Source organism: Vanessa tameamea, chromosome 8 (assembly GCF_037043105.1).
Source record: "Vanessa tameamea isolate UH-Manoa-2023 chromosome 8, ilVanTame1 primary haplotype, whole genome shotgun sequence".
Classification (NCBI taxonomy): Eukaryota; Metazoa; Arthropoda; class Insecta; order Lepidoptera; family Nymphalidae; genus Vanessa; species Vanessa tameamea.
The window spans coordinates 13,129,512-13,150,020 of NC_087316.1; the positions used below are offsets into that span (position 1 = coordinate 13,129,512).

Consider the following 20,509-nt stretch of genomic DNA (forward strand, 5'->3'; position numbering starts at 1 on the left):
AAAATATTGTTAATATATTGATAATATTTGTATAAAGAATCTGTTCAATTGCACAAAATCATCTGATGTATATCTCATTTAAATTATCTCTATTTAGAAGAAGCGAATACATTCAATACATTTGAGCGATTTGTTTTCTTAAACATTGTTTAAATCTAGACTAAGATCCGGTTCGATTTCGTTATAATATTCAAATATTTTGAATGCAAGCACTCATGTGAATGAAACTTAATGTAACACTACCGGGAATGGGATACGTTACGTATATCCCAGGGGCACGGAGTCGAGTGTTTTTGCTCAATTCCTTTGTCACTCTCTATCAGTGGAACGAGAAATCTTCTCCGCGAAGTTTGATATTTCGATCTATAATGACTTTTAAAGCTGTGACAAATGATCTGTGATGTAACATGTACATTAGGGCGTCACACCAACATTAACAATTTAAAAGGAAACCCATTAGATCTATGGTCAATACGAACATATTTAGACTAGTAGTGCCTTAAAGTTTTACCTGTGTTAAATTGGAATATTAATAATGTAACTATATTAACAGAATTAACACAACACAATTTTTATTTTAAGCCGGAGAAGTTCCGAAAGACTGTAATAATAGTTTGCCTGCTTATCATTTTTTTTATGTCAAACAGGTAGGTACATGGTCCTTAAATTGCCAATGCACCACAAACCTTAGGACTCAGACGCTTCAAACCGGAACACAACATCACTAAGAATTGGTTTTTAGTGTTAGAATATATGATAAGGGGTGGTAACTAGACGGGCTCACACAAAGCCCTACCGCCAAGTAAATAATTAAACAATGAATATGTACTTAAACTTTAAGTTGTTATAACTTCTGATCTTAAGCTACTTCGATGAAACGGTTAAAAACTAAACGGTACCTCCGAATATTCTCTATTTATTTTAATTTTTTATTTTAAGGTATTGATTGGCGAACGAGCAAATGGCCATCTGATGGTAAGTGGTAACCACTGCCCATAAATAATGACGCTTTAAGAAATATTAATCATTCCTTACATCGCCAATGCGCCATCAACCTTGAGAACTAAGATGATGTGTTCTTTGTGCCTGTAGTTACACTGGCTCACTCATCTTCCAAACCGGAACACAACAATACCGAGTACTGCTGTTTGACGATAGAATATCAGATAAGTGGGTGGTACCTACCGGACGGACATGCACGAAACCTAACCACCAAGTTAAATTTACATTTACATATATTTTTTACCAGTCTTCTGACCCCCTGACAAACAGATAGACAATTTTTTTTCTTTTTTATGTTATCCTGCTTTTGACGTGTTTTGAAAATAATATGTGTGTTTTTTTTATGACATCACGCAACAATCAAATGTCGAGTCGCTCGAATTAGACAACTTGACACTTTATCTTATTTTACAATTTTTAAATTTATTACAAATTTATTTGGTGTATGGTTAAATTTGTGCGTGAATGTTAATTTCATTATCATAATGATCATTAATACTGTATAAGCATTAGGTCACATTTAAGAGCCGAGATGGCCCAGTGGTTAGAACGCGTGCATCTTAACCGATGATTTCGGGTTCAAACTCAGGCAGGCACCACTGAGTTTTCATGTGCTTAATTTGTGTTTATAATTCATCTCGTGCTCGGCGGTGAAAGAAAACATCGTGAGGAAACCTACATGTGTCTAATTTCAACGAAATTCTGCCACATGTGTATTCCACCAACCCGCATTGGAGCAGCGTGGTAGAATATGCTCCATACCTTCTCCTCAACGGGAGAGGAGGCCTTAGCCTAAATTTACAGGCTGATTATGTTATGTTATTATGTAAGCAATAGGTAATTATTATCATTCTAATATAATTAACTATTTGCATGCATTTAAAAACTATCATTGCGCCGACGAAGTAAAACATCACAAACGCAAGTACACGCACGTTTTATGATTCGATTACTTGCAAATAACTTTACTAACTTAAGAATATACTTACTTAGGAAGGTAGTCACTTAAATTTTATTTATTTGTACGATGTTCTTAACTTAATCATTGTAGACGGCTGTTAAAGAAGAATGAATGTCATATAAAAACGTTATTTAAAAGTATTATAGAAGGTTTGAACAAAAAACTCTCTGGATTGCAGTGAAGCCATAGTGAAACATATTGTAAATTAAATAATGAAATAGGAAATTAAAAAAAAAAATTAAGACAGCGTGAGCCACGTCATTCAGAAAGAACGGCGAACTCCAACCCCAGCGAAGATCTGGTGATGTTTAGCCACAAACAAATAAAAACATGAAATATAAACGGCACGGCCAACTGTGAGCCCGTGGATGTTATAAAATAAATTAAAAAAAAAGCGAGCCAAGTGGTTTACAGCCGTTAATCTAAGCATATCCGAACAGTTGGAGTTTCATTAATACATTTTTACGCATATTACTATTTTCTAGCGTACTGTAATTTACCTTCATTTCTTTTTTACAATTTTAAATCGCAAAATTCTATAGAAATTATTATTATTATTTATTTTTCTACTACACACTTAATTCATTAAAATATACAATTTTCTTAGACTTCATACTCTGGCCGTATTTCATGGAATGTATATATAAATATTTACTCGGTTACTTTGATATGATCGTGAATTTTTTCCTTAAAGCCTAATTAATATATTTAAGCGGAACATATAGCGCCTACAAAGGTAAATAAGTAATAATTTATTGGAAAAAAATAATAAATACAATTTGTTTTATTCCTTTTAATACTGTTACTGTTTTATAAGATTTTAAATTAACATGGTTATTTTTATTACTAACAGTATTTAAAAAGGGATATTTACCATGTTTTTTATTTTTATTTGGTGGAGCTCGACCTACCCGCAATCGTCAGTCTCGTGAACAAGACATTCGTAGATAATGTCGAAATATCGAGCTCCACCAAATAAAAATAAAAAACATGGTAAATATCCCGTTTTAAATACTGTTACTGTTTTATTTTAATAACTAAATTTATTATCCCTTTCTACGCAAATTATTTTTAATTAGCTTTATTTTTGACATCAACTTACAGTATAAAATCGCTTATATTAAAACTAATCGTAATTCTATAATATTGTTTCATTTACTACGACACGAGTAACATTTAATATAAAGTATTCAATTAATTATTAGATTTATATTGTAATTTTGTATCTGTTGAACTATATATAAGTAATCACCACCGATGTATTTCGCGTAACGGAAAACGGATAATGGAAAAGTATATATTATATAAGTATGAATTTATTAATACAGGTAGGACAGATATATGCAATATATTTGAATCGCATTCTTGATGTTTGTATAAACAGGAAGAGCGGGGGAAAAACGATTATTTAATGCTGTAGCATTATCAAGTTTTCGAAACTCAGTGGCCTTCATCGTAACGGGAGCTGCAAAATAACACTCTCTGGGTGAGACCGACAAGACCACATAGATTCGTAGTTAACAGAGACGATTTTATTTAGTTTTCATATATTTCCCAGTATCATTTCGGAATTAAATACAATTTCTAGGAAATGCATACATTTCCTGTAAATTTTACAGATATATTTTTTTCTGTTATAGATGGTATCTTTAACATAAAAAAAATATTTTTTTCCCAGGTATCAAACATTTCCGTTAAAACACATACATGATTGAATACTAGCAAATGTTTCTAAGAATTTATTTATTTCTACGTACGACCCAAGCATCTTCAGAACCTTATAGTCTAGCCATCAGAGCACCGAGTCAAATCCCAGTTTATTAAGAAATACAAGACAGTAAGTTAGAAAATATTATAATTGTAAATATAATTTCGTACAGGTCTACGATAGACCCGATCGAAACCTATCCACAATTATAGATCGTTAAAATTTATGATATTTTTAGTCGATAACATATATCCGCAAAATTTATATAATCGAAATATATTAAATCCATGAAATTCAATGACATGACAGTTCAACGGGCAGCCATGTTTGACTTTTACGGGTACGTTCAGAAAGTGTGTTTCAAAAAATAATTTCGTGCAGGGATACGGTAGTTAGTATATTTATACTTGTTTAGTTTTACTTATTTTACCCGAGTGAAGCCGGATTTTTATCTAGTAGTGAATAAAGATAAATTAAGTATTGAGTCTTTTTATTAATCAACAAAAACCCCACAAAGCCTTTACAGCTGAAAGATGGTCACATGAATTTGAGATCTTATGAACGAGATCAACAATCTCACTCGTATTTAACGATGAAGGCAGAAATGATGTTGACATGTCAAAATCTCTGCACACAAAAACCACCCATGAATGTACGTGTTAAGGGGCATTTTTCATTGAATATGAAAAAAGAAAGATTAACTTCCAGTGTCGTGAAAAGAGATCAATGCGGATAAACAAAACAATATAGCGTAAAAACTAAATTGTCGAACGTAACGTTAGCAATGAAGTGATTTGTATTTTGTAAGCCTTTTATTTTTAGGAAAGGAAATATTTATTGACTTGAAAGAATTAGAAGAGCAATTTTATATTAGAGATTATTTATTCGTGAACAAATACAAGACTCATAACGACAATCCATATTTGACAATGACAATACATTAGCGACAATCATGTTACTTGTAATTAAATCTATACGTATAAAAAAATTGGAGTATCTGTTTGTAATATTAAAATAACCCATTTTTACTAAATGCATATGTATGTATGTACACGGTACATATACCGAAATAACATTTTTTACAATTTTTGTGTCTGTCTGTCTGTCTGTTTGTTCCGGCTAATCTCTGGAACGGCTGAACCGATTTCGACGGGACTTTCACTGGCAAATATCGGATTTAATAAGGAGTAACTTAGCCTACTTTTAATTAAGAATTATATATAGAATAAAAATAAAATCACGCTACAATCTCCAAATAACTTAAATTCAAACAACGCGCACGAAGTCGCGGGCACAGCTAGTATGAAATATATTTAATGTAACTCATTTTGTATATTTAATATTTAATTCCAATAGTTAAAATTTGTATATTCATTAGTAATTCCAAAATTTATATTATTATACCTGGAAATAAAAACATGCAGACACTTAAAAATAATGTTAATCAAAACAATATGTTATTTGGCCTATACACATCAAAATTAATGAAATATATTATGCTTACTACGTGAAGTTTAATTAGTGCTGTTTTCTATAAAAACTTCCGATATTTTAATTTAAAAATTATAATATGTAGATTAAGATTATAATAAATAAAAAGAAAATCAAATGAACTTGAAAACTTGTACCAAAATGTTTGACGATTCAATTAGTATAGATGTATTTTTTAGCATATATACTTATAAATAATGAAGAAGTGGTAAAAGTAAAAACTGGAACGTAATAATCAATAATCGCATTAATATAGTCATGGAAACAATACGCCCATATAGATCTTGTTCCAAGTATTTCAACTTAGCCTCAAAGTATACATAATCATATGTATATAATTGCCTACCACAAGAGCCCACTTAGGGAAGCGAATAAATACGATTACTGTCTTTCAGTTCCATTATCCTAGATACCTTGTAACTTCGAACAAGTACTGAGCACCGTATCGAGCTCTTATGATACTCCAGAACCAATAGACCTCCCTCACCCCGAGTTACTTGCAAACAAAACGCAGCCAAGGGGCCAATGGATACAATGGGACGGGTCAAATTAAAATAGTCAGTAATAAAGATAGAACCAATTTAAAGAGACCTATCTTTTTTCCTGGTTGGGTTAACTTCGTAGTTAGTTAAAAGGCGAATGGGACATAATGCGGTTCTATTTATATCGGGGTGAATAAAACGTGCATGTCTATATCATGTTTGTAATCATCGGACTGTCTCGTATTTTAGAAAATGTATTAATACGTGTTTATTTTTCTGTTCAGCTTAAATTCGAGACTTTTGGGTATATTCGTAGAGGTAAATTGAATGGACCTCTAAGGTACTTGTATTCAATACTTCTAAAGAAAATATTAATATGACAACTAGGTATGTTTCCAATCTCTAAATAATTACTTTTTATTTCAAGCAAGATGATGTAATTCTTAAATCCTTAACTAATAATAATAGTCGAACGTTGAATATATAAAGCATTAAAAAGTTAAATTAAGTAACAGCCTATAAATTTATTAGCCCACTGTTGGGTTACAGCCTCTACCTTTGGGGAGGTTTGGAGCTTAACATCACGCAGCTCCAATACGGGTTAGTGGTCACATGTGAAATAATTACGTTGAAGTTGTCTAATTTTTACACGCAGGTTTCTAAACATAAATTAAGCATAAAATTCAGCAATGCTTGCCCGCGATTGAACTCGCAATCATCGGTTAGAACACGTGCATCTTACGCTTTCTAACCACTGGGTCACTAAATGGCAAATGGGTCACCTGATGATAACTGGTAACCACCATACTTGAAATATCCACTGTAAGAAATATTACTGATTCCTAACATTGCCTATACCCCTACCTTTAGAACTAAGATGTTATGTCTTTGACGTATGCGGCTACACTGGCTTATATATTCTTCAAACCAGATCACAACAATACTTCGCATTGTTTTTCGGTGATGGAATGGGTTGTACCTTATAGTAAGTACCAGGTGGGTTTACACTGAGCCATACCTTAAGTAAAACCACAGTACACTATTTTATAGGAAAGCAATTCCCTGAGCGTCTATTGATGCAAACGTATGGACTGATTGTGCTATACTTGTATGGGTAGAGGTATCCGACGGTATTAGCAAATCATCCTTGAAAAGGATCTGTTAAATTACGCACAAAATCAATTATATACAATACGACGCACTCATGATTTATTCGATTTCAAACTGTTCCCAAGTAATGGGACGGTGATTGTGTATTAATTATTATTTTATTAGCGCCGGCTCCTCGCTCCGATATTGTTTATATTTTGATTAATTGGTCCAACTTCGAAAACGCAGGTTTAATTAAAAATTGTTTCAAAATTCAGCATAAATTTTAGTTTAATTTATTATTTTTTGATTGGTGGTTTTTGTGGTGAGTTTGTTTAAAGGGGAGTTCTCTGGTGTTGAACAGGTGCTACTCTGTAACAATTTGATTCACATCTTACTAGTAAAACCTTGAAAACCGGTTTACGCTGGTACTTAAAATTATTGTAGTCAATTTCGCTTATTTCTGACACATGACTGCGTTCTAGAGTGAGCTTAGAGTATATTCTTAGAGAGTAGCGCTACAGGATACGATTATATAATTTAATACAGAATGATATAAGTTGTATCGAGCTCAAGCGAATAACCTCCAGCTTTTGAAACGTTGATCAAAGTGAAATTGTCTTATTTTATATTAATCTCAATGGTCATCGGTCGGTTGCGCAATATGCCAGTGAGCTTTTATTAATGCCAAATTAGAAAATCCTATTTCATCAGTGTTTCAGGCAGTGAAGATTAATTTATTTGAACAGAATTAGAATTGGTTTCAAACTTATTAAGTTTTTGAAATTTATTTTTTCCATTTCAATTCCTAAACGCTACACACTATACATACAAATTCAACCCTTCTTAAAAAAAAAGGAAACTTACGTAACGTTACCTAAGACATACGTGGCTATTAAGTTGACACATCCTTTAGCTTATCACAGGCAGACAGATGAGACGGTCAGTGAACACTCACATTTTTTTTTCATTTGTAAATATTTTAAATGTGTCTATCTACCTGATAAGTAACAAGTCCATACAACTCTCATTAATTTCCCTTGACTTATTTTCATAATAATATCAGCTGCAAAACATCAAATGCTGTCAGCGAAGGCTTCCCCTGAGGATTTGTAACCCCCTCTTTGCCCGCATCTAGCGGTTTTCCGCGACCTTTGCGTATCTTTAGTCGTCTACAGGTACGCGTCTATTTATAGCTTTTCGATAAACATCAGAAATAGAAATAATTCCACGAGGATTAAATCCACATGATAACTAATATAGTTCTCATAATTGCTCATCAAAAATTAAACAAACTTATAATAACAGATATCCTAAACGTGAATATCTCAGAATTATATTTGTCTAATGAAGATTAATTACTAAAATTTGAAAACTTCAACTGTATCGTAAGAAACTGTTAAAACTTTATCGTTTCTGTTTGTATTGTTGGGATTGCGAATCTGTTTTTAGACGAATTTAACATTTATTTTAACGGTATAATTAATTTTATTTTCAAATACCTATGTTCGAAAAGTTCGGTCAATTGTTTCGACGTTTATAAATGATGTACTCGCAGTTCTTGCGATCGATGAGTTAATTCAGCAGTCATCCGAAATATTAGCTTATGCTAAATTAAGGTATAGAATTTGAGATTACCTTTTTATCGGATTATGCGAGTTAAATATTGATATATTTAATTTTGAAAGTTAAATTTTAGGTTTACGTTATTTGTTATGTGTCTGCAAATTTTTATTCACATTACAATTTAAATTTTAGGATTACTAATACTAATTTTTATAATATAAGTAATTTGTACATAATTTTCTCTGGTACTGTATATTTACAAGAATACAGATCGTATCTTCTCCACATTTGCGAAATAATCTGTGGCGTCTCGACACAATTAAAAGCCACAAAAAAAGCCAATAATTTCTTTCCAATAATTTTCATAATTAATACTGGGTAGTACCCATGAGGGTGTCCTTTTGTTATAACAATGAACTAAAAAAATAAGACTCAGCTCAGTATAATAATCAAGAAAACTAGTAACAGTTCTACTCAATGCAAGAAAAAAAACGTGATTTCAGCAAAATGAAAAATTAAAGGGGCCGCCGCATACGACCTGAGGGACAAGTTTAAAACTTTTTTACGAGTCACCCACTTTGGCCGCGATGACCGACTTTAGGACGACGGTTTACGATTCCATCCATTCGAGAAAACGCGAATCTAGATAACTGATTCATCAATGTTGTTACTCAACTCTAACGTCTGGAATACACTATTTAAATTATATGTTACTAGCTAATGCCCACCAAGCTAATGCGTCGAGACCCCCGCTGTGTTTATAAAGCAATTATGAGACCGTCTGACTCCGAGTGACCGATGTGAATTTTCTTTCGAGTTTATATTTCACTAACTGTCCCGTCCCGACTTTATACGATTGAATTAGAGTCTTTATTTTATTTTCACACTAGATTAATAAAATAATTTCAAAATATCGTTGTTAGAAAGAGATGAACTTAATATAAATGTCGGAGTAAAAGGAGATGTTTACATATTTATATAATAGAAGAATTAGTTTTCTTTGAATGTGTATGACTTACGTAAAAAGTAAATAAAAACAATTCCTATTATAACAACGATAATAATTAATGACTGTATTATATTATCGGTTAAAGATTCGTGATTATATCATTAGCGAAATTAGTCCAGTTAATAACTTAGTAGTTAGATAATTGCGAGTTGGGTAGTTATCTGTGATCCAAAATAAGTTATTATCATTAATAAAGAATAAAGTCAACTTTATACTTACTATACTATAGTATAAATACTTCTGTTTTATTACCATTTATTTTAATGAATATACATAAATAACGGAATGAAAAATATATACACAATTATTACAGTATAATTGTTAATCTATTTTTCTAGTGTAGTTCTCAGCATTAGGAAGGATGGCGGTGAACCTCTAAGCCCCCCGATGTTGAAGATGTCCATGGGCGGTAGTTCTGTGGCACGGTGGTTGTGTCGTTAAAAAAGCAAGAAATCTTTAGATTTAAATAATGTACGACTAAAATAAATAAAATAAGCTTTTATTGCTGTTTTGCCATAATTTACAATATATTCATTACCAACAGTCTGTTTTTCCAACAACAGCTTGTCCTTCGCGAAAGACCTCCTTCAAAGACGTCCACCTATCATTCTGATCCATTCTGGGCCGGCATCTCTTTTGAGGTCATCTTGTCAACATTTCGTTTGTCGACTTTTTCAACTTTTACTGGTACTGATACTCTTATATTATTTTCGTCCGTTTCTCATTTATCATCTTCCTTTAAGTTTAGTTACTTTTATTTTTAATCCTGCTACACTTCTCTCTACGCCATTTTGACATACGATTATTTTTCTTGTTCGTTTCTCTGTTAATATCATTCATTCATTCATTAACAGAGAATGTACGACTACCGAGCCTTAATTATTGTATTTTTGGTATATTTATTGTACTAGCTCAGTATGACAGTGTATTACGTAATATATGGCTGGTGTATCAAAAGGAAGGTGTGCGTTTTCGAACCAACACATTCCATTTTTCAACCATAATTCGTTCTCAACAAAACCTACACAGTATATTCGAGATCATTTCTATTATTAATGGCACCATTAGTCATCATTTACCAAATTAAAATACGTGTTAACACTGTTAGACATTCAAATGGTAGAACGTAATGCGAATTCGGTAAAGGCAATTTGAATTCACTACAATAAGTAGAAAATGTCCCACGATTCGACAATATTTTACGTGTTGGGTCGGTAACGGGTTAGCTTGTACGCACTTAATTAAGCCTTATAATTAACGGAAAGCCCCGATGACATATTCGTAGGTTTGTATTAATCTGATTTGTTTTTGCGGCGCCTCAGATTTAGGTGTTGCGGAAACATTACTCTCGGAAAAAATCTCGATCAAAATAATGTGGCATTAAATATGCATTTACTTATTGGGTTGTCGGGTTAACTTATTCTTACATAATTAATTAATCGAAAATTGCTATGACAACAGATATACATATATATATATATACATATAATTTATTTAAAAAAATGCAGTTTATCCCTTTAGTCTTAAAACATCTTTATACAAACTAAAACGGAATAAATGGAGAACTTGATGATAGATATTAGATGTAGAGTAAATGTCTGAGTATTTAAGAATTCCATGAAGACTGTATTTAATGCTCTCGCGCTCAAAATAATAATATTGTGTCATTTTAGTATTTAAATGTATTCACATTAGAACACACACTCAAGAAACTAGAAGAAATCTCTTTACGAAATAATATTTTCTTTTTAATATTATACAAACATTTTTTTCTTATTAAATAAATATGTTTAAAAACAGGACCGATACGTAAATAATAAATAAAAATTAATTCTCACTAAATCTGTCGCTCAGTCGAATTTGCTTAAATGCAAAACATCTTGGATGAGATTTCTATAGAACTCAATTAACTGCCTCGTTGGTTTAGTAGCTATAATGCCGCAAGTCACATAATACCGAGATCAAACCCCGGTTCGAGCCAGTAAAAAAATATTCAGGTCTTCCAACGTATTCTCAGTTGGGAATCTGGAAGTTGATAGTGTTGCCTCTAAAAGCTCGTAAAACCGATGGTCCGGCGCCTGAACTCATTCCGGTCGCGTCGAATTTGTTGTCCCATCGGATTATGAGAGTGAGGACATAGAGAGCATACATGAATTTGCGCAAACACCAGTGCACTATAATATGTTCTGCGCATTTGGCTAATCTCCCTTGAGAACTCATAGCCGCCATAGCCGACATTAAACAGGAGAACATCATCAGAATTTAACTTAAACGAACAATGAAAAGCAATAAAGTATCATTCCACTGATTTATTTTATGAAAGTTAAAATAGTTTCAATGTGTAAATAATTTCATCACGTTTGCTTGATTAGAAATAATTATATTTAATCGCTTTGGTGCATGAACGATATTTTGCAAGTCAAGCCCATCTAGGTAGGTACCACCCACTCATCACAGGCACAAGGAAAATAAGATCATAGTTTCCAAGATTTTTAAAAATAATAATTAATATTTTAGTACCAATGACTGGACCGTGGTGACCACTTACCGGTGGCCTAATTTCGATTTCTCCTAATTATATTAAATAAAAAAAAATCTCGGCGTACCATTGAAAATTGATTATATTTCTATACCTTTCGAAAATTCTTTAAATTAATCGATGAAAATAAATGGGGAACCGTTAAATATGCAGTTAGTGAACACGTTGATTAAGAAACGCCCTTCAAATAATTAAAAAACGAATCTTTACAGAATTAGATCGGCATCGAGGCAATGTTTTACACGATGTTACTCCGGAAATGGACGCCGGGTCACGGGCAGACGATTCGAAACGAAAGTGAACACGAGTTATTTCGACTCCTTATAAGTTATAATAATCATATACTCGAGGGATATCAATTTAAGAAACTGTTAATATAAGCGAAACGTCTTAAATATATAGTTCTCTTTTTCTCTCCCTCCCTATGTCATATCTTTCTTCTCCGTCTTGTCCTTAAACTTTTATTCTCAATTTGGATAATCGAATCACTGCCTAAGACGTTTTCATTTAATAACAGTAAAGTGAACAAAAGCTACCTACATAATAACTTTACTTACTTTAAAAAAACGATGTACCTTTTTTTACTTATATAAACTGAACTAAAATATTTATTCACACATAATTTCCCGCCATTAAATTTTTATAACTTTTTAAACAAACTCAGAATAGGTAACGATTTGACTTTATAAATCCAGAGGAAAAATCATAACAGTAAATACGCTTTATCAGGTTAGGCTTTTAGTAAACAAGTTCAGCCCGCGGAACCTAACGAAAGGGGGTCAAAGCGAGTATAAAAACTTGCAACACTGCAGGGTTGCTGACGTCACGCTCAGAAATAGCACAGTACGCCGCATTCAGCCTCCATACTCGTTTCGCTCCAACCTTGCAACATTATTTGATTTTAAAATATCTGGCTGTATTTCATAACGTGACACTTTTGCTTGAAATCGACTTTAATAACTTTTGATTTTCATTTGAACATTTGAATAGTTTGTATTCAATACCACTTCTCATAAATAGCACTATTATAATTTACTGCAGGAAATTTGGCAAAAACTTTTCTGGTCTATATTTTGTCTTTGTAAAAAAATTGAGTTAAATTTTTTTTCATAAAATATAATATTTAACCTTTTTGTTATTTTAATTGCTTTCAAATAATTGTAATTTTAACAAAATTGTTATTTCATTCCTTCTAACGTTCTAAATTTAAAAATTTACAAAATAAATCTCATGATTCAAATCGGTTAAATAAAACAGAAATGTATGAATTTTTATTCTGTTTCAATCGCTCTAAAGCTCCTTTAATTAAAAACGTTTATTATTAATTAAAAATATTCTATTTCAATTGAACAAATAAATTGAATTAAATTAAAATTTTAAGGATAATATAAAATATAGAACATAAAATAAATAAACATTTTGATTCATAAAATAAAATTATCGTTTACGGTGAGTAAATGATAATTTTAGAGATAAATTAAAAGAAGAATTTAAATCCTATGAAAGAATATTTAAATACACAAAATAATTCTTTAACAATATACATACATATGTTATCAATCCGATTCGCTCGGTTTTTTCGTAAAATTAAACGTTTAATTATTGAGTAACATCGCATGCATTTCTAAACAATAAGCAAAACTTGCTGCCGTGGTGTATTTAAGATTAAAAAGAACCAATCTCGTTGTGAATATTCTTCTACATTTCTTTATACAAAAAAAAACGCAGCAATAACGTCTGTGTATTTCTATTTATTATCCAATTATTTCCAAAATAGTAATCTCTTTTCAATCTACAGTTATATTTCTGAGGATATGGGAACACTAACAAGATTTCGCAGTCACAACGCAGTAACTAAACGACTTATTGCTGACTATTTGCCAATCAAAAACAGGAATTGGCCGTCTAATGAATTTATCCTTTGATAAATATAACCTTTCTGTATATACTTCCCAAATATTTATTCTTTAAAAACAAGAACATTATAGTTAGTTTATAAGTATATACAAACACGTGACAACGTTCAAACATTGCTAGTCCGTCTGTCCGTTAGAGTGCGGTAAACTCGAAAACTGTTAAACGGATTTACATATGGTTTTCTGATTAAACTGTGGATGGAGTGATGAATAGAATGATGAATCGATGTATAAATCGTTAAGTTTATTTGTAATTTGGCCGAAATATGACGAATTTTAAAGATGTCAGAAAAAGACAAGCCTAAAAGTTGATTTTCACACGAAAACATTTATAATATTGGATACAACATACAATATAAACTTGATCCTTTGTTTTCAGTTGATTATTTGTAGTCAGTAGAAGTAACTCTAGCAGCTATGAGCCTCGGTTACCGTAACTGATCACTCGTACCGTTAACAATTTCATTTTAATCAGATAATATTGGTAGTATTATATATAACATGTCTGTTACTGATATACTCAATGTCTTCTCGTAGACATTTCTACCAAAACTGTAAAATTAGCATTCGTCAAATTTTACTTGGTGGTAGGGCTTTGTGCAAGCTCACCTGAGTAGGCATCACTCAAACATCATATATTATACCGCCAAACAGCCATTCTAAGTATTTTTGTTTCCCGATTTGAGAGCCATTGTGACAACAAGCACAAGGGATATAACATCTCAGTTCCCAAGGTTTGTGGCTCATCATTACATAGTATAAAAAAAATTCGCTTACCGCTGTACCTTAAATACATTGTGCATTTAATATAAATCAATATGGCCCTTTACAGCATGTAATTTAAATGAATATTTTCGAAGATATTACAGATTTAAAACATAGCAGCATTACAACCGTGCGAAGCCGGGGCGGGTCGCTAGTTGATAATATGATAAACTATAAATAATTCTCAGAGTACTAATGTTTAAGGCAGTGGTGACCACTTACCATCATATGGCCATTCACCAGTCCCCCTACCATACATATATTGACATAAAAATAAAATAATTAGTATATCTTCAACCACGTTGGCATAATAAACTACATCTTAATATACGTGTACCCTATATTAGATATGTTTAACAATTTAATTATTCTGTATCGCAGCACCAGGGGCTCATAAAACAGGTGAACTATGCCGTAATGAGTGTAACCATACCTTATAATGCTGCGCTAATTTGTTTATCGGGACCTCAGATTATCGCGCCTTAAACTGTTGACTACATTATCAGCTAATGACCACTCTAGTTTAAGTTAACGAGATCGTGAACATAACTCAGATTATTTAACATAAAAAAATAATTAAAATAGTTTGTGAATTTGTGTATGATAATACATAATATTATTTAAATTTATAAATAAACAGCGATACACAGATACTTTACTTACTTAACCACGGGTAGTAGAGAAACTTTAGTTAGAACCGTTAAGATTAATTCAGCTCTTCGGAGACATGGTTTTTTCGGACATAATTATATCTTTATCGTATCCTAAAGTTTGCTATTTTAATTCATGCATAAATAATATACGTAAAGCTTCCATTTGAAGAAATTTGTCTATTGATTAAAACTGTACGAGAATCCAAACAATAGTTCCTAAGAATAGCGCACAGCCATACAACACGACGTTGAGTTTTAACATACTAGCTACTGGGCCCGGTTTTTTTTTAAACTCTTATAGAACAGGAATAATAAGGTACCTTATATTATTTTCATGTAACTTTATCAATTTACTCAACACTCTCCATGGAAGTTCTCAGTCGTCGCGATTTTTCCCGACATAATAAATATTCTTTAACATTATAACTTTAGCTAATTTGCATTGGCCTTCGTTGAGAAACAATCTATCTTTTTAATAGCGTAAGTATAGAAATATGCCCCGTAATGTATATAATATTAAATTGATTAATATACTTTTACAGGGCGGATCTACCGTATGGCTTTTTGTAAAAAAAGGCAAAATAGATGATAATGCGAGAGAATCCATAACTTTATTAAATTAAACAGATCGTATTGTTTGCAGCGCTGCGAGCCCTGGAATTAATCAAACCCATTCAATTAATTTAATTCAAGTCTACGTTCAGATATTTCTTAGGAGGGCCCCTAAGTAGTGTTAGCCCAGGGCCCCATAAACTTACGGTCCGGCCCTGTACTTTTAGTAATTTTATCATAGATAAGTATATTTCGTCATATATTTTCAATTTCATCGAACAGCATTTATGAAAGCAGAATTGTGTGTTTATTTATTTTATATAAAAGATCAATTGATAAAAAGTTGATATAAGTTTTCGGTTACATAAAAATCTCGTAGAATTCGGTATTTTCTCACAGATACGAAATAACGAAGAATTGAATACTAAATTCTAATAATTATTTATACTGCGTATAAAAATGATATATATCTTTTTAGTTATTATAATTTGAATCGTTAACAAGCATTGATCGGCTTAAAGCGCTGTAAAGCGGCTTATCAAATAACGAGTACCGACAAAATATATTTTACAAGCGCTTTTATTGTTGTATTCGTAAGGGATACATTTTACGACGAACTGATTGTGAATCTGCATCTCTATTCAAGAATACGGCTTAGAAAGTACATGTTTGGTTCGTTTTATAGCATCTCAATAACGAAAACGGGGTTCTATACTATGTTTCAATCATAGGGGCCCCGTGTTGGCGGAAGAGTGCAACGTCATTCGATTACGGATTTTTTTCAGTAAGCAGTTTATATAATCTGTGGAAGTGATCAGTGAGGTATGTTTATACCACGTGTTTGATTCTCATGAAAATACCAACTGGAAGGGTTTTTAAATTTAGACGATATTGATAGTTGGATTGTTAATTGACTATTGTTGACTAAAATCATTCCTTTATAAATAGTATGTCATTTGACATTTACTATAAAAGAGCCACCGGCCAGGAATGACTTGAGATAATTATAAATTTTTGTGTTCGTACTAAAACGTAATAAAAGTGATTATCGTTGAATTACATTTTCTTTATCAACCGAGTCGCTCCTGTTAAGGGGAAATCCTACACTCCCACATATTTAGTTTTATTTTTTTTAATAGCATTGGTTGGCGGACGAACATATGGGCCACTTAATAGTAAAAGGTCACCACTGCCCATAGACAATGGCGCTGGAAGAAATATTAACCATTCCTTACATCGCCAGCAACCTTGGGAACTAAGATGTTATGTCCCTTGTGCCTAGTTACACGGGCTCATTCACCTTTCAAACCGGAACACAACAATACTAACTACTCCTTGTTCGCGGTAGAATATCTGGTGAGTGAGTGGTACCTACCCAGACGGGCTTGCACAAAGCCCTAACCTAGGTAGTATAGTTATTCTCCGTACGGGGTATGATAACGGCACAGATAATTATTTAATTATATTGGGTTCATAAATAAAAGATAGACTCAGGGAAAAATAAATGGTTTATGTATTACTTGTCTACAAAATACAATTTAAAATGTAAAATGGAAATTATTTATAGAAACATGCAGAAGTGATTGGACATGAACTGATAATACCATAACATTAAAACTATAGGTCTAAAAATAATGTAATATTTGAGTTTAACAAATCCAACCTCTTTGATTGAGTTATATGAATACTAAAATATAGTGTGTAAAACTATTTATAATTGTGAAAAAGAATTGTAAAAAGGAAATAAAACGTTATTAATAACTTTCCAATTATAAAGTAAATATTATTAAGAAAAAAAGGTGCTGGCGTAAAAGCTGACACTTATGGATGCGTCCATACATATGTACGATGTACGTAATTGTTAAATAATATATAAAGATAAACTACATAAAATAATCATCTTTATCGTATATAGTAAATATGTAGAGCTCAGCCGGTCATACCAGACGTATGATTATATTAATAAAGTTGTCGTTCCCTCGCGTTAAATTTGGATCATACTTTACTATACAATTATATATGCCTGTTTAATACATACGAGTACATAACCAAGTGCATCACATTAACTATACATTAATATACCAGTAGAATTTGCCAGATTTCCTGACGTTTATTGCTTCACTTCTGAGCGTTGCAACGTGATAAACTCGTAACTTATTCCCTTTACAATGAACTGTAATCAAATGCAAAAATAATTAATCAATCGGTGAACTAGTTACTCATGTTAGAGATACCTATGGTGTTCGTATGGTATATATAGCTTTTTTTAGGTTTGTTACAAATAAAACGATTTCGTCATGTTTAATAATCAGTACATTAATACCTAACTTTTAACCTTGCGAAAGTAATAAATATTTTTTACGAGTATCTCAACTTCAAAGAGGTAATCGTCAGCACGCTCTTTATGCGAACGCTGGCGAAACTAAACAGACATACGAAAACTTTGTAGGGGAAATTCGTGGATCTCCAAAGTGTGTACGGAAAAGTTCGCAACTGCAAGTATCTATGTTTAATGGTTTATTTAAGTCACTGTAATAACTACAATGTTTTATATATTGGAATGAATTAGTGTCAAGCTATATCGATTTCTCGTTTTTTATATTGATTAAATTTTGTTGTTCTATATTGAATATCTTTTATCATTTTTACATCTAATTACGAGTAATTTTCATTTTTTATTCTTATGCGAATTCAAACGCTGAATATAAATAAAAAAAAAAAGCAATCTCGATTTAGTAACCTCGTTTTTCTGTACCAATTTCAAATAATGAACTCTGTTTTTAAGTCAAGAATACTTGAAATGTATACATTTCTGTTCGATTTGAAATACATATTTATGTTGAAACTTTTTTAAATTGAACCGAAGCCAGATATGCAAATGGTATGTCAAATTTTTATCACTTAAGATAACCTCGCTTACGCCGAGACATGCGACATCTATCGGAATATTTCATGACTACGTTGTGAATAATACCTTATTTTAAATACAAATGTATATATGCTTAAAATGCGAAAAAAATATTCCGACTTAATATCAACCGTTCCTTTTAAATTATAAGAGATATTAACGAGAATTTTATATTTGAAATAACATTCTTTTTCTTAGAAATTAAAAAGATGACGAAAATGACTTACTAATAAATTATAAGTACTGGTAGCGTGTGTGAAATTAAACCTTTTCTTGAAGTAGATATGTATGGACTAGTAAAATTAAAATAATACCTATAATTATCATTTCCTTCCTTTTAGAATAAATACAAAAAAAAATAATGCATATAATTTCCGATGTTCATTTATTTATAGATGTATATAAATGATTTTACTAGTCTTAACTGTACTAATTTCAGAATCATTTGTCATATTTATAATCTGTGCTTATTTTTTTTATTCTACATATAAATTAACCTTTATATTTGAACTGTACTCTTTACCTAGTAGAATTTATACTTTGGACGAATATTAAACAACGTTAAAAAGCAATACTGCCCGTGTTTCAATATGTGAATAAATTGAAACGTCACGTGTCACGGTGTAAAGTCACGCTGTATAGTGAAACACGTTAAAGGTATATTATAGGTATATTACTTAGATAAAGTTGTTTTTTTATTTAATATGAAATATTATATGCATTGTTTTCAGTATCGAGGTTAAAAATGTTTGAAATTATGTAATTTAAATTTATTAACATGTTTCTTGATATTTTATATTTATAAGTTATATATAACTCTAATTGCGGCATCATTATAAATAAAAAAAAAGTTAAAATTTTTCATGGAAAAAAGAGCAATTTTCGAAAGACATCATCATTGTTACTTAATATCATTATTTACGTATATATATTCACTGTATTGTATAAACAAAATAAAAAACATTTCATACCATGATGAGAACAGTAGGGACGTACAGCGGATATGTCATTGACCCCATTTCTTACTATGACTGAAACGACTTCATCATTTTAACTTCAGAGTTAAAATCCCGCTGCAGCTTCGTTAAAATTCAAACTATCTTGTAATTGAAATAGTGGTGACGCCGCAATATTTTAGTGGCGTCAGTTTCTCGGTCGTCATTAAGTAAGACCCATGTGGATTTAGGTAAATTGTAATTTGTAGCCCTAGGCCGCGTGACTACCTGGACGCTCTCCGCCTACAATTTGTGTTACTATAATTTTTATTCACGTAATTCATCTCGAAAGATTTATCTCAAATGTGAAGATAAATATTTAATAAAAAACTAACTAATGAAAAATAGGCCACGGCTGTTACTTTGGTTTTTCCAAACATCAACCTGCTCTACCTGCGGTTGTCACAGTCATACGTAATCAGCGCCGCTGAGTGTCGATTGATTAGTGATGCTGGATGGCACCTTAAACACATGTTCATACTGACCGAAAGCACAAGGCGCCGACCGCAAGGGGCGAGGCGTTCACGCGTCCACACAACAACACAACACTCACACAGCAGCACGTCGAGGCCGCTTGCGCGTGCACGCGTCGCGCATCATGGCCGTGCCCGTGCCCGGCAGCTATCGACCGTGCGCCGGCCCGCGCCGCCCAGCGACTGACGCGCGAACGATGCGCGCGCACCGCACGCCCCGCCGGCACCCACACCCCGCGCGTCCCGCACACCGCCCGCCCTCCGGCCCGCCGGCCCGCCGGCCCTGCCACCGAGCAAACAGAGCTGTTCCAACTTTCAGAACCTTTGAAACCTTTTTGCTGAACGCTAACCAACTAATAATATTCACTCGTCACAACGAAAGTTGAAAACTTATTTTCGA

General features: G+C 32.2%; 1 protein-coding gene across 9 annotated transcripts in view; it reads right to left on the minus strand.

The window, feature by feature from the left end:
* Window positions 1–20,276, minus strand: part of Mmd (mind-meld) — a 497,564-nt gene extending 477,288 nt beyond the window's left edge. For 6 of the 9 annotated variants that reach the window (XM_064215710.1, XM_026645750.2, XM_026645749.2 and 3 more), the window contains exon 1: window positions 20,122–20,276. The gene's annotated coding sequence lies outside the window, so the exon portion shown is untranslated. The remainder of the gene's footprint in view (window positions 1–20,121) is intronic. The other 3 variants (XM_026645746.2, XM_026645751.2, XM_026645752.2) reach the window with 1 other exon arrangement.
* Window positions 20,277–20,509: the final 233 nt, after the last annotated feature.